Source organism: Furipterus horrens, unplaced genomic scaffold, assembly GCF_987537825.1.
Source record: "Furipterus horrens unplaced genomic scaffold, mFurHor1.1.pri manual_scaffold_7, whole genome shotgun sequence".
Taxonomy (NCBI): Eukaryota; Metazoa; Chordata; class Mammalia; order Chiroptera; family Furipteridae; genus Furipterus; species Furipterus horrens.
The window spans coordinates 12,866,765-12,883,094 of record NW_028327177.1 but is presented as its reverse complement, the minus strand read 5'-3'; the positions used below and the strand labels follow the sequence as shown (position 1 = coordinate 12,883,094).

Below are 16,330 nucleotides of genomic sequence, written 5' to 3'. Positions count from 1 at the left end.
GGACGCAGGGCGACGGTGCGGCTGGAGAGACCCCATTCCATTTCAACCGCAGGCGCAGCGGGGAAATAAATTCAGAGCACGGGCAAGAGGATACAAACAAACACCACGCAAATTCTGGGAAGTAGTAGGGGTGGCTAACAACTGTTGGGAAGGTTAGACTGTCGGAGGGACCCCTCGAGAGGCTCCAAACCTCAGCTTCTCTGCGTTCTCAGCTGGGCAGGTTCGGCTTAAATACCACCACCTGCCCATTCCCCGCTCGCCATCATCACCTATCAGCAGTGGTGAAATACCCTCCTTCTCAGTTTTCCAAGGCGGGAAAACATTGTCTCACAATAATGGGTTCTTGTGAAATTCTCAGTGTCTACACCTCCCTCCACAACATTTGTGCACACATACAAGCTCTACTGGAAATAACGCTGAAGGGCGGTTTGTTTGCCAGGGTCAAAAAAAGGGTAAGGATGATGACTTTCTAAAGGGGCCCAGGGTGAGACTGCGGGACCAGTCCCTAGGGACGCGCGCGAGCTCTGGCGCGCCTTTTGTGCTTCTCGTCTCAGGGGTAGATGTGCTCCCAACTTCGAAGTGACCTGCATGGACCAGAACCACCAGGGTGTTTGATAAATGCAGAGCCCCTGGCCTCCGCCCGACCTGTCAATCAGGATCTCTGTGAGTCGGGGATCTGCAGGTTGGGAAGTCCAACCACAGGAAACTGCTGACATTTTCCCTTTTTAATCTATAAAAACGTCAATTGCAACACCCTGGATCATTCTTCTGCACACTGAAGTTTGGCCATCGCTGCCCTGGCATTTCAGCCCTTGTTAAATGTTCCGTAAAAGAACCAGGAAAAAAAAAGGGTACTCCTTTACGGTGGGTACGGGCCCGCAAGCGCAGGGTCCTTGACACGGGAAGGCAAGCACCCTTTGGGAATGTGGAAGTGGGCACACAGCGCTTGGGTACCGGAGGGCTCCTGATATTCCCAAGGGACCGCAGGGCCGGGTTTAGTGGCTCTACACGAGCCTCGGTAGGTGCGGAGGGACAAAAGCGGCTCTTTCCAGGCGCGCAACGCTCAGCGGCACACCTGGGACGGCCCCCAGGTTGGAGGGAGCGCGTGCGCGGCGCGGGGCGGGCTCCTCGAAGCATCTCTGTGGATCGGGGGGTGGGGAGAGGAGGAGGAAATAACGTGGGGGTGTCTGAGACTTAGGCCTGCCTCCCACCAACCCCACCTCCGCCCCCGCGGCCACCTTCGCTCTATAATTGGCCGCCGACTGGTCTTCCTTGCCTCTTATCTGATCTCCGGCGCCCAGCAAGAGGGAACGCTGGAGAGGAGGAGGCAGCTTCGGGCTGCAGGGAGTGGGAGCAGGGGAGGGTGAGGGTGAGGAAGGGAGAGAGAGAAGGAGAGAGGCTAATTAAAAAGAGCACTAGGCGGGAAGCACGCGAGAGCCGTGCGGTGCCGAGAACCAACTCGTGGCAGAACTTGGATCTTCCTAGGCACCGAGAGGTCCCCAACCTGAGCTGGAAGCTTGCCCTGCACAGGTTAGTTCCAGTCTCTCTCTGCCCCTCCTTGGGCTGGCTTTGAAAAGGCTGCTAGTGAGGAAGAAAAAGTGGAGAGGGCGAGCCACCTGCAGGTACAATGCGATTCCTTGGACATTCACTTCTCGCGCGCCCTGGATACCCCGGGACCTTTGGGGTGGGATGAGACCGTGTACCCCGATGCCTCCTCGCGGGGGTCACAGCGCAGAGAGATTGGACGTGCTGCGTGATGTGAATGCAAAGACAGTGACGAAGCCTTGTGTTGCTCCCGGGGGCTTTTCTCTATATTTGGGGGCTATGAGCGTGGGGTGGGAAGAAGCGAGTCTAACTTCGGGAAGGTGGCGACACCAGAACTTCCAAGTGGAAGGGTTTTAGTAAAGGCGGCAATCTGGTGAAAAGGGGCTTTAGGGACTTGCCTTGGAGAGCTGTGTATAAATAGAAAGCGTGCTGTTTTTATTTTGCTTGTATTGGGGATCGCTTGGGAGAGCAGTTGACGGAGATCGTGGGGGACAACTCACTCGGCCACTACTTGGCACTGCCACAGATTAGCGCTGGGGACCAGACGCAAAGAGGACCGCCAGGCAGAGCGCCTTGATGTAGGATGTTGGCGGTAGCCTGTTTTCGACGTCTCTGCGTCAGGAAACCCTGATGCTTCGCCCTTTCTACGTCCGGTACAGCTTTGAGATACATCACCAGACTGTGTTGTTGGAAGATCCTCTCTGCCCTGGCTTTTCCATCCCTCACCTCCCCGCATTTTATCCCTTGGAATCCCTCCCTGCCTCAAGTCTCCTAATACCCGGAGTCTGTCTGGGTGAAGATGCACCCGGAGCCACGAGCAGGGCTTTGGCGTGCGGTGTGCACGGGTGAGATAGGTTAGGGCCGGGCCGGGAGGAGCGCGCGCGTGGGGTCACTGGAGAAGCTCAGCCTTAGGTAAGACTGGACGTCCAGACCGCAGGCACTCGCTTTAGGAGCTGGGTTCTTGGATCCTCGGCGGCAAGCACGCCCTCTGGCGTGTGAGCTCAGGGTTGTGCTGGGATCGCTCCCTCTGCTTGAGTGCGGGCTTTGAACTTGCCCTTGGAGAAAGAGACCAAGATGGAGCTTGTGTGCGCAGCTCCTACAGGGGCCAGGGTTTCCCCCGAGGATTGCCTCTGACACTGCCAAGAGCCCTTTTCCCTTTGAAAGTTGTGGACTGTCTTCTGGAATTTTCTGAGAGTACGTTGCCTGCTGGCCGCAGCTCAAGAAGATGGGAGGGGTCAGGAACAAAGAAATTTGGGGATAAGACTTTGGTGGCTCTCTAAGGAGCAGAAATGGAAAGGGGTTTCCTGAAGCTTCCCTGTGAAAGGCTCTGGGGCTCCTCACCTCCAGAGAGCCGAGTTGCATGTAATAGAGGCCCTACTCAGATCCAGCGAACAGGCTTAAGCTGGGTACAGTGAGGTGAACCAGCGTTCCGTCTCTGACAAGGTGGTCCGGTTCGACACACAGAGAACTCACATGTAAATTTAGACGAGTGAATGAATAAATGAATGAATAGCATTTGGATTTTGGGTTGTTCCAAAGGAGGAACTTGGATGGATTTCCTCCGAACGTGGTTACTGTAAGACAAACTTTAGGAGAGTATTTTTAAGAATAGCTTTATTGAGATATAATTCATATACCATACAGGTATACCATGCTGTGATTTTTAATGGATTCACAGAGTTGTGCAACCATCACCACAATCAATTTTAGAACATTTTTATCACTCCAATAAGAAAATACGCACCTGTTAGTGGTACCTCCCCATTTCCTCTCAACCTGCTCTCCCCCACCCCTCCCAGCTCCTGGCAATGCTATTCTACTTTCTGCTCACATGTCCTATAAATGGAAGCATGCCATATGTCTGTGGTCCTTTGCGACTGGTTCCTTTCACCTAGCAATATGTTTTCAAGGTTTATTCATGATGTTCAGAACCTCATGAACCACTGGACAGCTACTCCTCCTGCCTGGGAGCCCCGAGCCAGGGTAGACCTGAACCTCCGTTGCAGCCCTGACCTCCCGGGGGTCCCTTTAAAAGGATAGCAGCCACACTAGCGAGGCTTCCTAGTAATTCCCTGGAGAGAACTAATTGGAACCCATTAGAATTCCTGGAGCAGTTTTGGGTGGCTCCCAAGCTTCAGGACCGATGGGAGGAGCCCTTTGGCCCTTATCCTGCTGCTAATGGTCCAGCTGAGGATATCAGAGAACTTTCTACACAAGGCTTGGTTTTCAGAATCAGCCAGGGCTGGCCTTAAGAATGGGCTGAGCAAACTGGTATGGTTTGAGGGGTGCCAGGGCAGCCCAGCACACCAAAAAGGCCCCTTGTACCTGTGCTCCCTTTGGGTTTTAAATACTTCCTAGTGTCACTTAGTGAAACACAAACCCTGTTTTCAGCTGACAGGTGACTCTGGAGACACATTTGCTGTCATCAAGCCATGATTGCTGTTTTCTGGCCCTTCGAGTGTAACCTAAGATTCCTTTCAAGGACACGGTCCTTCCTGTAGGCTGAGGTGTTGCTGTTTGAGCGCCCCTGAGCTAAATAATTATCTGGGGTCATGACAGTCTGTGTAGAACAAGGTTGTTGGTACATACACTGGATGGTTCCCGGGGAAACAGAGAGACCAGCCAGGTGAGAGGAGGGGGCAAGGGGAAAGCGACAAAAACAAACTTCCTCCTTTGGGGCTGGATGTCAGGAAAACAATCTTCTGTTGCTCTTTCTATAGCTAAATAAAAAGTGGCTTTGAATGAAGACCAGACCTCATCCTGTTTCAATGGGAGTGATGGTATGTGTGGTGGAATTGTTGGCTTTTTTTTTTTTAAGAATCTATTGAGTATCTGCCCTTTTCTTTTGAGAAACACAACTAAGTTGCCCAATTTAGAGATCAGTGAGCTTCAGGCACATCAGCTACCTTGCCTGGGATCACAAGACCAACAAGTGACAGCTACCTGATTAAGAAAAGTCTGCATGAGGTTTGAACTTAGATCCCATTGGGCAGGTCTCCATCAGTTTCTTGGTGGGTGGTGGGGGAGGGGGTATGACCGGAAATGAATGGTGTCCACTGAGGTTATACAATCTAGTAGCTGAACCAGGGGATGGAAGGCAGACAGATATGGGTGAAATCTAAACTGGCTCCTCCTGGGCCACTGTACACATTCCTTAAAGTTTCTAAGCTTCCATTTTTCTCATCTAGAAAACAGGGAGAACAGTAACTACCCTGTAAGGTTGTTGTGAGTTCTGAGATGATCTGGTGCAGAGCCTGGAAGACAAAAATGGTTACTCTTGTCTCCTGTTTCTTTTTCCTTCTTCCGACTTTTCCCCTTCTCTCTTTCTTTTCCCCTCCTCCCCCTCCTTCTCCCCTCCCCCTCCCCTTCCTTCGCCCCCTCCTTCTCTCCTCCTCCTTCTCCTCTGCAGGAATTGTGACTAGAAAATCAGTGGGAAGTTTTAGAACTCAGTGTCATTGTAAGTCAGAGCTTGGAGTCTAGACTCCCCATTTCTTCATGGCAATTCTTTATCAATGTTTTTGGCAAAATTTTCTGCCAATGGGCGTTGGTTGGTGGAGTTAGCCTGGCAGGAATCCCTTACTTGCAATTTTAGGGAACAGTGCGTTGTCTCTTTCCTCCCAGAAATTATCAGATTTGTTTATGAAAGCTGATCCAGAGGGAGGCTGGGCTTTGCTGTGTCCATCCAAATGTCTCAGGAAGTGTCTATAATTAGGGATACTCGATTGCTTTTGGATGGTTTTCTGTCTGATTTTGTAGAGAGGCTCGCTCAATTGGTATCTGAAAATGACATTCTACTGCAGGTCTGTTTTGCTTCCATTTTTCTTCTGCTTCCCAGTCCTGCCTCTTGCCATGTGCTGATGCAGTGCTAAGCACTGTGAATAGGACCAACGCAAATAGCCAATTACAAAACGTGTTAAGTGCTCCAGAGTGGAATATAAAGCTTACTGCTGAAGGAAACACAGGAGGAGCACTGGTTCAGACTTGGAAGGTCAGGGAAGCCCGTGGGAAGGAGGAAATGTCTTCGCTGAGCCCTGGCTGGTGTGGCTCAGTGGACTGAGCACTGGCCTGTGAACTGAAAGGTCGCCATTCTGATTTCCAGTTAGGGCACATGCCTGGGTTGCAGGCCAGGTCCCCAGTAGGGGGTGTGTGAGAGGCAACTGATCAATGTCCCCCCCCCTCTTTTCCCCTCCTTTCCCCTTGCTCTAAAAATAAATAAATAAAATCTTTAAAAAAAAGAAATGTCTTTGCTAAGATATGTGGCTACCCTTTATACTGCTTATAGGTGTAGAGTTTAGTATATGTAAAAAGCAGTTTCCCATGTCTTTGACCTAGGAGCTATGTCAGTACTTGTAAGGAGAGAGAGAGAGAGAGAGAAGAGAGAAGAGAGAGGAGAGAGAAAGGAGAGAGACAGAGAGAGAGAGAGTGAGAGAGAGAGAGCCAGGTAGCCAGGTGATGGAACATTCCTGAGTCAAGGAGCTGTCACTCCAATTTGCCATACTTTGGGGATGGTTCAGCCTTCTATCGTGTAGAACTTAGAGCACCTAGTTTAAGGCTGAGCAGCTGCATTTCTGAGGCTGATTTGCAGTCCAATCCCTTGCATCTGAAAAGTTCACAGGACTGCGCTTAACCTCCATAGGGTGTTTCTGTGAATTAGAGAAAGGTGGTTCCTCTGGGCAGGTGCATGCCATTGGGGGAAGAAAACAGCACCCCTTCCTCTGGATAAGACAGCTACACATACAACTTTAAGAACATGGTGTCTGCAAGTTTCAACCATCACTCACTCTAGGCCAAGAGCAAACTGTGCAGCGCATCAACTGTGAACTGTACACATCACCCCTGATCATTAAATTATTGTTTATTAAATCCATCAATATTTATTGATTGCTGGTTATGCACTTTGAACCTTTTGGATAATGGGGCAAACTGTCCATGCAGATGTTTTATGTTACCCAAGACCCAGAAGATAAAAATAGTTGCTGAGGCCATGAAGTTAGCTGGAGAGTTGCAAGGGGATGAGGGGCAGATGCAATCCTGGGGTGGTCTGGTCGGTGAGAGATCTTGGCCTTTGCTACTCAACTTGTCATCTGCTGGATGGTGCCACACCACAAACTGTTACTTCCCCTTAATGAGATAAAATTGCACCAGGATGTAAATCAAATATGTTACTAAGCACACTGTTAATTCAGCAGAGGTATTTTTCTCATAGCAAACCTTGTTTGGGGAAGGAAGCTGGACAATGTGTTGATTTACGTTTTTGCATAAGCTCCTTATCTCATTGTGGACGAGCAGCAGTTCATAGACTAGTTGTTCTGAGTAGCATCCATCAGGCCAGCCTTGCCCATATCTGGCCAGGAAGGTCATCTTGGAGTCTTTCTGTCTTTATTCTATTTTCTTTTCTCTCTTTCTCATTCCCTTGTTTTTCTTTTCTTTTTTTCTTCATCTTGATCTGCACATTTTTTTCTTTCCTCCACCTTTCCTATTACCATTTTACTATTTATTTCCCTTCTTTCTGCATGTGTGTATGCCAAAACCTGGGAATTTCCCTTCCTCTTTGATGTTGTGACTTTGATTCAGTTTTTTGTATTCTAAAAGCAGAATGAGATGAGCCCAAATACACAAGATAAGTAACGAGAATGGAAAACAATCACTGAACTTGAGGAAATTTAAATGATTACATAGTAATTAAAATAATAGTTGCCAAAAAATTAGAATTCTTATATAAAATGGATTATTTTTAAACAAAATACCAATTACTAAAACTGACCCTAAATTATACCGGTATTATAAATAAAACAATGGACATAAAAATTTGAAACTTTTGTTAAAAAGTAGTCTCCCCAAAATGCTAAACCTCCATGGTTTTGCAATTGAATGTTAACAAAATATTAAAAAATCAATAATATTGGTGGCATTATGTGTTCCATGGTAGCATATATAGAAAAATCCTTCAAGTTATTTTTATAAAATCAGGTTTTATAAAATGACATAAATGATATAAAAATGACAGCATAAAATAAGAGAGCAATAGACTAATCTCATATATTTATATCAGCCCCCTTAATATGAATAACATATTAGCAAATAGAACTCAGTAGCACATCAGAAGAATAATATGCCTTTTTATTGTCACTACAGTTCTTTTATATTGAGACTTGCTACCAGGAATTGTTAGTCATCTTACTTTGTTCTTTTTAAAGACTGCCTTGGCTCTTCTAAGCCCTTTGCATTTTTAATGCAATTTTTAGAATCAATTTGTTAACGCCTACAAAAAATGACTTGCTGAGATTTTGATTAAGGTTACTTTGAATTGCACATTAAATTGCAGACGTCCTAACAATGTTGAGTTTTTCAATCCATGAACATGGTACACTGCCCTATTTTTAAGGCCTTCTTTAGTTTATCTCAGGAATGAATTTTGTATTTTTGTAGTTTTTACTGCAAAGAGTATAGAGGACTTCCATATCTTACTAGTTTCTAAGCATTTCATTGGAGAGGGCAAAGGACTTGATCTTTAAGTATTTTGTGTTGTTTGATGTTACTATAAGTGGAACTTTAAAAATATTTTTATTTTTGTTTGCTGACCTAAGAATATGACTAATTTTTTGCCTATTGATTTAGGTCCTGCAGCCTTCCTAAATTTACTTATTAGTTCAAGTAGGTTTTGTTTCTTTGGTAGGTTTTTTAGGATTCTCTATGTAAAAAATCACATTGATTTTAAGTAAAGACAACTTTACTTGTTTCTCCCTTTTATTTCTTTTTCTTACATTATTGCACTGACCTCTAGTACAATGTTGAATGAAATAGTAAGATGTTACAATGTTGACATTTTTGTCCTATGCTTGATCTTAGGAGAGAAGCATTCAATATTTTATCATTAAATATGGAATTTACTATGAGATTTTCACATATGCCCTTTATCAGATTGGTAAAGTTCCCTTCTAGTCTTAGTTTGCTGAATTTGTTTTTAATCATGAATGGGTAGTAAATTTTCTCAAATGCTTTCTCTGCTTCTGTTCAGAAATCAATCAATAAATCTATCTATCTGTCATTTAGTCTATTAATGTGTTGGATGATATTACTTTTAAAATATTAAATCAATCTTACATTTCTAGAATAAATGCCACTAGGTAATGATGATGATTATTTTTATACATTGCTGAATGTTATTTGATGTTATTTTGTTAAGGATTATTGTATCTATGTTCATGAGGGATATTGTTCTATTATTTTTATTTTTGTAATGATATCTTGTTTTGGTAAACTATAATAGTAACTCACCTAGGTTTTCTGAAAGATTTGTGTGGGATTGATATTGTATCTTCTTTAAATATTTAAGTTTTTCTGACTAATTGACCCTCTATTCTGACTTATCCAGGATTTAAGGGGAGTTTTTATGCAGGTTTTATTTCCCCTCATTGTGGTTCACCTTTTTCTGACATGTCCTTTTTCAATTGCTGGTCTCTCTGGCATTTCTGAACTCTCCTACCCTTCCACACCTTATGCTAATAAGACTGTGGCTTTCCGTTTGATTTCTGGTCACAATGCCATGCACAGTGGGAGTTTGCTTAGCAGGAAGAAGGCTAATCTAGGTCTTAATTTCTAATTTAGATTTGTTTTCTGATATGTCATGATGCTAACAGATAAAGGTAGTAACCACTAACCTCTTCTAGGGCTTCCTTTTAAGTAGACCCCACTAGCTAATCCTGAAAACCCTTTTGATTATTCTGGATGTGAGGAGGGCGATACTTTCATTAGAGAGAAGGCATAAGGAATGCTAAACAATGTCAACACACTTGAACAGCTACACCAGACCTGTTTTTCATCTTTGCTTCCTTATCTAAAAATCTGTATGACATAGATCATCAATTGACTATAAAATTGTCCTTCTGTAAAGTGGGTATTGAAGTTTTAACAGTGTAGTGTTGGGGAAGACATCTTAAGGTCATTTTGTTCAGTTTCCCTGCCCACAAATTCAGGAATCCCTTGATAACCTATCATATATGGGTATGACTTATCCCACTGCTGCCTCAGAATTTCTAGGAAGAGAGAAGAACGTATTCTAAGTGTTAAAGAATTTTTGTATTCAAACCCACGTTTCTGTGGATTAGTCCATTGATCCAGGTTCTATTTACAGCAGCTGGACAAAATAATCTTGTGTTATCTTCCACATGAAAGCTTTTCAAATATTTGAAGACATTCATTATGTGCCTCCAATTCTTAGTTTTCCTAGGCTTAATGAATATGTGCTTAAACATTCTCATTCTTCTTTTCCAGTCTTCTTTGCATCAACTTGTCTACTAGAACTGCTAAGGTATTTTCCATGTCTATGAATTGCTTGTAAGTCAAGTCTTCCACATCTTCATATGGTTGATTATTTTGAACCTATATCAAGCCTTCATCTGGAAAATGACAAAAATGGATAGGAATGTATTTAGAAAAGTTAAAGTTGTACACTGATGCAAATACTGTGCCTCTGTCATCCGATCTCCAGTTTTTGCCTAAACCTTTATGCAGAATTAGTCCCACAACCTCAATATGATGGAAGAGATAAAGACTTATTGATTCCTTCTGCCTTTAGTATTTATTCAAGTAGCAAATTCATTAATTATTATTGTTCCCTTTTCCTTTGCATCCTCTCAAGTCATTGCTAACATGCTGCTAGCTGAACATTTGAGAGCTACCTGTGTTCTAAGTACATTATTAACAGATTCACAATCATTCTATAAGATAGATGTTAATTTACACATTTTATTGATAAAGAAACAAAGTCATAGAGTGGTTAAACCAGTTAGTCAAGGATCTCTAGCAAGTTATAGGCAAAACTGTCTTCCTAATTTCTGGTTTTCTATTTATATCACTACTTTGTGCTAAGTCTTTGTTCTATTTCATACTAATTTTATTTATCTTTGCAATATGTTTGCTTACATTCTTCCTTTTTAATAGAAGTGTAAGTGAGCTGAAGGCAAGGATCATATAGTATGAACTTTCGTATCTTCTTTAGTACCAAGTAGAGAGCCTAGGTTATATAGTAGGGCTCTTAATAAGTGATTGTTGGAATAAAAATTGTAATACTATAAATAACTTCTCTCAGGGCCTGTTATGCCAGATGGTTAGCTACAATTTTATTTACATTTATGGGGTCTTTTATTTACATTTATTCAACACTGATTGAATAGCATATTATCTAAGGTTTGGGTGTATATATGTGTGTAAGTCTGTGTGTGCATGTGAATGAATGGTTTACAAAAACTTTAAAATAAATATTTTGAGAAATTTTGATAAAATGAGCTGCACTCAGAGCTCCTTCTTAGATTTAACTGTACAAATGAGATTAAATAAAACAAACATATGAAGTAGAGGAAGGACAAATTTACCCTAATGACGATAGGTTTAAATTACTGATTACCGAATTGTGACAGTGTTTTGAGAAAACTTACACTACACATGACCAACTTTACCCAGATTGGTTTGTACCCTCTGAACTCAGAGCTAAGTAGCCATTTTTATGATGATATTTTAAACCACACACCCATGTGCATGCACACACACACACACACACACACACACACAAATGAAGGCAGTTATTTGTTTTGTGAAGGCTTTTGGGCAAAGTTTCAACAAGTTAGGCTTTGACATTTTGGCCAACGTTACACTATGTCATGGCACTTTAATAGGAATTGGGATATTTTGGACCTTTTTCACTGTCCAGAAATTTGGAGACTTGGCAGAAAACCTTGGGAAAACTAAATTTCTCCTTCTCCCAATATGGTATTACTCATCCTAATTTTAAATAAACAAGAAAAAATAAATAAAAGAAAGAATTTAAAGATAAGCTATGGCTACAATAAATAATATCTGGTTTTCAAAATATATATATATATATATATATATATATATATATTGTCAAGACTTGGAGAGCATGTATGTATGTATGTATTTATATTATGTGAAATGCAGATTAACTTCCACTGCAGCACCTTTAAAACACCTGGAAATAGCCCTGGCTGGTGTGGTTCAGTGGGTTGAGTGCCAGCCTGAAAACCTAAGGGTCACTGGTTCAATTCCCAGCCAGGGCAAATGCCTGGGTTGCAGCTGGGTCCCCCACTGAGAGCACACAAGAGGCAATCACACATTGATGTTTCTCTCCTTCTCTTTCTCCTTCCCTTCCCCTCTCTCTAAAAATAAATAAAATATTTAAAAAAAAAAAACAACACCTGGACACAGGAACTTCAGTGCTTTGAGGAGAACAGAGAAAGGCTATTGGATTGTGGCTGCTCAAAGGACTTTTTCTTCTATATTAACACACTGTCATGTGGTATGTGATAGAAGTCCTGAGCACTTAAAATGCACGACAAAAAGATAAATGCCTGTTTCCGTCCTTCTCCTTCTCTTTGCCTCGTCCTGATTGAAACCTATGGTTATAATGTTTCCGGAACAAAATGCAATGAAGGACATTTTGTTTGAATTGAGAAGGTGATTCTGCTGCTGTCATTTTCTTGGGGTGTCTGGGGCAGCTATCTGGTGATGGGCAGATTTTTGGCATCTTGGTTGTGATAGGGCTGCAGCCTGTCTCCATATCTATTCAAATCCCTTGCATTCATGCCTACTGTCTTCATAAAGATTGCTCACACCCCTTTGGATAATCTACCTAACTTGGTTCTACTTGCCTCTGTAGGGTCAGTGTTCTATAGATGGCCCAGGGCCTTTTCTCCTGTCTTTTATCAAAATTTAGCTCTGGCTGGTGTGGCTCTGTGGATTGAGCATCAACCTGCGAACCAAAGGGTCTCATGTTCGATTCCCAGTCAGGGCACATGCCTGGGTTGTGGACTGGGTTCCCTGGATAAGGGCACGTGAGAGGCAACAACACACTGATGTCTCTCTTTCTCTCTTTCTCTCTCCCTTGCCCTCGCTCTAAAAATAAATAAATAAAACCTTTAAAAAAGTTGACTCATCATTTGTCTCACTTCCTCTGTGCCCTGACAAAGAGTTGGTTTACTAATCTGTAAAAAATTAATCCAGGCTAAAATACCACATGTATATGTAAGTTATATATGTATAAATTATATGTATATATAACTTAATGTGTTTCTGATTCCATTGGGAATTTTAAGAAATATGTTTTTAAATTTTTATTGTAAGATCTTAACTTGATTACTTATATGACTGTCAAAGCAGTTTCATTTCCCTTTAATTGGAAACACAGAAATGTGATTGCGTAAAAGGAATAGAAATATTTATTCCTCTGAATATACTATATTACTCTAGAATAAAACCAGACTATCAGTGGTTTGAGGGCCTGAGTCATATTTCTTTGAAGCTTCATAGAATTATGCTTTGAAATAATTCTTGGACTAAAAAGAAAATTAATGCTGCCAAACCATATTCAGAGGAAAATTAATGGTCTCAAAGATAATGTTACATTAATTGAGGATTCAACTACAACAACAAAATCACAAATAACAACAAAAAAAATAGAGCAGAAAAGGAAAAGAAGGCAATTACTGATAATGAATACAAAAATAAATCAGAAAAAATAATATCGACACGGTAAAAATGATTCTCAAAAAATGCAATTTGGACAGATATATAACTTATCTATTCTGGAGGGAAAAAGAGAAGTCAGGAACACATCGATTTACTGATAATAGAGAGACAACCAGAAAAGATATGTTTTAAGTTGAGAAATTACACAACTCTGCTAGTAAATTTGAAAATTAAAATGGAAAAATATAACTTAATGGGAAAATATCCAGGCTAGAACCAAGTAGAAAAGGTTAAGTAGCTCTATAAACAAGAAAAAATTAAAATGTGTAGGATTAGCTTCAAAAAAGGGAAATATGTCATAAGTGTATACATATGTCAGAACTAAGCAAGTCATATACTTTATGTGCAGTTTATTATATGTCAATTACATCTCAATAAAGTTACAAAAGTTATTTATAAGCCTTTATAGAAAAGGTCTCTCATGCTACTTAAACAATTACAAAACAATGAAAATATGGAAAGATTTCTAACTTTAAAAAGCTAAAATAATCCTGACACCAAACCTTTAAAGAAAACTATCAGTCAATTTTGGTTACTAATATGGATTTAAAAATAATCTATAACCAGGCAACATTATTTAAAAACAGTGATATGTGGAGACAGCAAAGATAAGTGAGCCTGGGAAGAGGATCCCCTGAGGAATATTTAGACTCTGGGAAATGTCTGATTGGCAGATGTTAAAAAGATTCTATGGTAATCCAGCACATCAATGAGCTGCACAGATTCAGTCCAAGACTTGCACAAGCAGACCCAAGATGGATAGAACCTCAGAATCGCTGAGACACATCATTGCCCAAGTCTTGCCTCCCGGAGACCTGGCTCTCATCTCTACAGCCTTGAATGTTGTGTCAATGTTACAGAAAATTGGGGAAAGCAAGGCGCAGGGAGGGGTGGCTTTCCCAGTGATGAGGTGCTGGTCTATAAGCCAATGCCATTTTGTGGGACTCCCTCTGTGAGTTAGGTGACCCTCCAAGGGGACAGTGTTTTTGGCAATTTGCGGTGCTGCTTAAGGAGAGCTGAAACCTGATGGAATGCAACTACAATAGTTCTGGTCAATGCCCTCTCCGTGAGCTGTCCTTTCCCAGGATCACAAAGGAATTCATTATTGGAAGTGTTCACCAACCAGAGGCTTGTACCAGTGACAATCTATATGTGCTCATGTCCCCAGCACCAGCATCAGATCCCTTCATTCCAAACATGGAGAAGGTTATGTACAGGATTTTAGGAACTGATGACCATTTCCCAGCTATTGCCTCAGTGAAATGGTGTTCCCAACAGGAGACCATCTCTTATATTTCCAATACTCCCCAGATGAAAAGATGAGCAGCCACGTGGCCCTCGACTGAATCATGATGAGTAAGAATCACAAGACTCCTCTCAAGAGCGATGAATAGCCTGGGAAAAATTAGAGGAAGGCTGGGAAGGAGGTTAACTAGAGTTTTACAGAGAAAAGAAAGAAATGAGAACTTAGCCTTGACTCAGCGCTACAGGGGCCTTGACACTTCCTCACTCACCGGTGGTCACTGAGCCACATGGCCTGGTGTGGCTATCACTAGCGAGGCCAAGTCTCAGGAGTCCCCAGGAATGGCAGAGGCTGGACTTTAAAATTGGGAAGCTCATTAATGTAGGTCACCAGAGCTTTTAGCACCTGGAGTTGCTACCTGAAGGCTGTACTAATCCTCCAACCCATTCCATTTAAAGACTCTTAGAAGAATCAGACTCTTATGGGACTCAGCCTCCATTCAGTTACACTTTCCAGATGGAAACAGGACTCTGAAAAATATTTTCGTAAGATGGCTCCAACATAAAGCGTGGCTGGCATGTACCTCACTAGATTATATATGTTGTTTAAAAGAATGGGTCAGTATAGATTCCCTCCAAAGAACAGCAGCCATGACTGGGAGAAATGGCATGGTAGCAACTTAAAAAATACTTGGGATTAAATATGCAATGTGGATTGTTTTAAAAAACATGCAGGTTTCAGAGTCTTCCCAACCTTTGCAAGTTAGAGGTAACTCATACTCCACTAGGTATAATCCAAAGCTTCAGTAATGACAGGGATTTTATCTGGATCTATCAATGTTCTTCAAATGGTAGTAGTATATAAAAATAGAAAATGCTGGATAAATTTAATATGGCTTAAAACTACCACTGTAATAATAATTTTTAAAAACTCATGCTCATTAATTTGGGGCTAAATGTCACTAGAATAGTACTCTTGCTCTTGTTCCTTAAGAAGAATTAATATCCAATTTTTATGAGTCCAATATATCACATTTATTTTAAATTTAGAGATAGATAACTTGAATTGATTTATTTTTGCCACCACAGTTATATATTTATAATAAAGAAAATTCTAGGCTTTTTAAATTTAAAGCATCCTGAAAACTAATTAGCATGTAACAAAGAGTGCTTGAATGTGATTAGTTCCTTAGGAGTTAGAGAAAAGGAATATTTTACTGTTTTTGTTGTTCAAGAATATAAACAACCAATCACTGAAAAAAGGGTGTCATTACTGAGTTTAAGTTATTAAAATCTTCTTTAAAGAAGTAATATGACTTTGTCTTCTGTTTGAAAATGACTTCGCTGAAAGCTAAAACCATTATAATTACATTTAAAAAACTATTAATTATTATGAACAAATAGAACTTATTTCTGTATTGCACAGATTAATTAATATTAGGCATTATCAAAGTAATTCCACTAAGAAGTAAAGAAGAAAATACAGATATCTCGATAGATGAAAAGTCATAAAAGCAAGATTCAGCATTCATTCCTGAGTGAAAAAACAATACTTAGTAAAAAAGTCAAAAAGCATTTTTTATTTTGTTCTTTAGATTCCACATATAAGTGAAGTCACATGGTGTTGATCTTTCTCTGCCTGACTTATTTCACTGTGCATTATACATAACCTCTACGTCCATCCATGCTGTTGCAAATGGTGAGGTTTCGTTCTTTTTTTATGGCCGAGTAACATTCCATTGTATATGAGGCTGTCCAGAAAAAGCCCAGCCATTGTTAATATGATGAGAACCATTTGCCTTACATCAGTGTAAGGAGAGTGGACTGGAATGTGTGTGTGTGGACAATGACAACTTCTTCGTACCAGTCAGTGGGGGTGGCAGAGCCGTTGGGTGAGCATGTGTACTATGTGGCCGTCGCATTCAAAATGACTGAGTGAGTAGAGCAGTGAATCTGCATCAAATTTTGTGTCAAGCTTGAACATTTCCATGGAAACTAT

The 16,330-nt window shown here is 41.4% G+C and overlaps 1 protein-coding gene across 1 annotated transcript in view; it reads left to right on the top strand.

Moving 5' to 3' along the window:
* The first annotated feature begins 1,366 nt into the window (after positions 1-1,366).
* The window catches only part of COL14A1 (collagen type XIV alpha 1 chain), a 184,933-nt gene continuing 169,969 nt past the window's right edge, over positions 1,367-16,330 (top strand). Inside the window, exon 1 of the mRNA XM_090283415.1 lies at positions 1,367-1,530. The gene's annotated coding sequence lies outside the window, so the exon portion shown is untranslated. The remainder of the gene's footprint in view (positions 1,531-16,330) is intronic.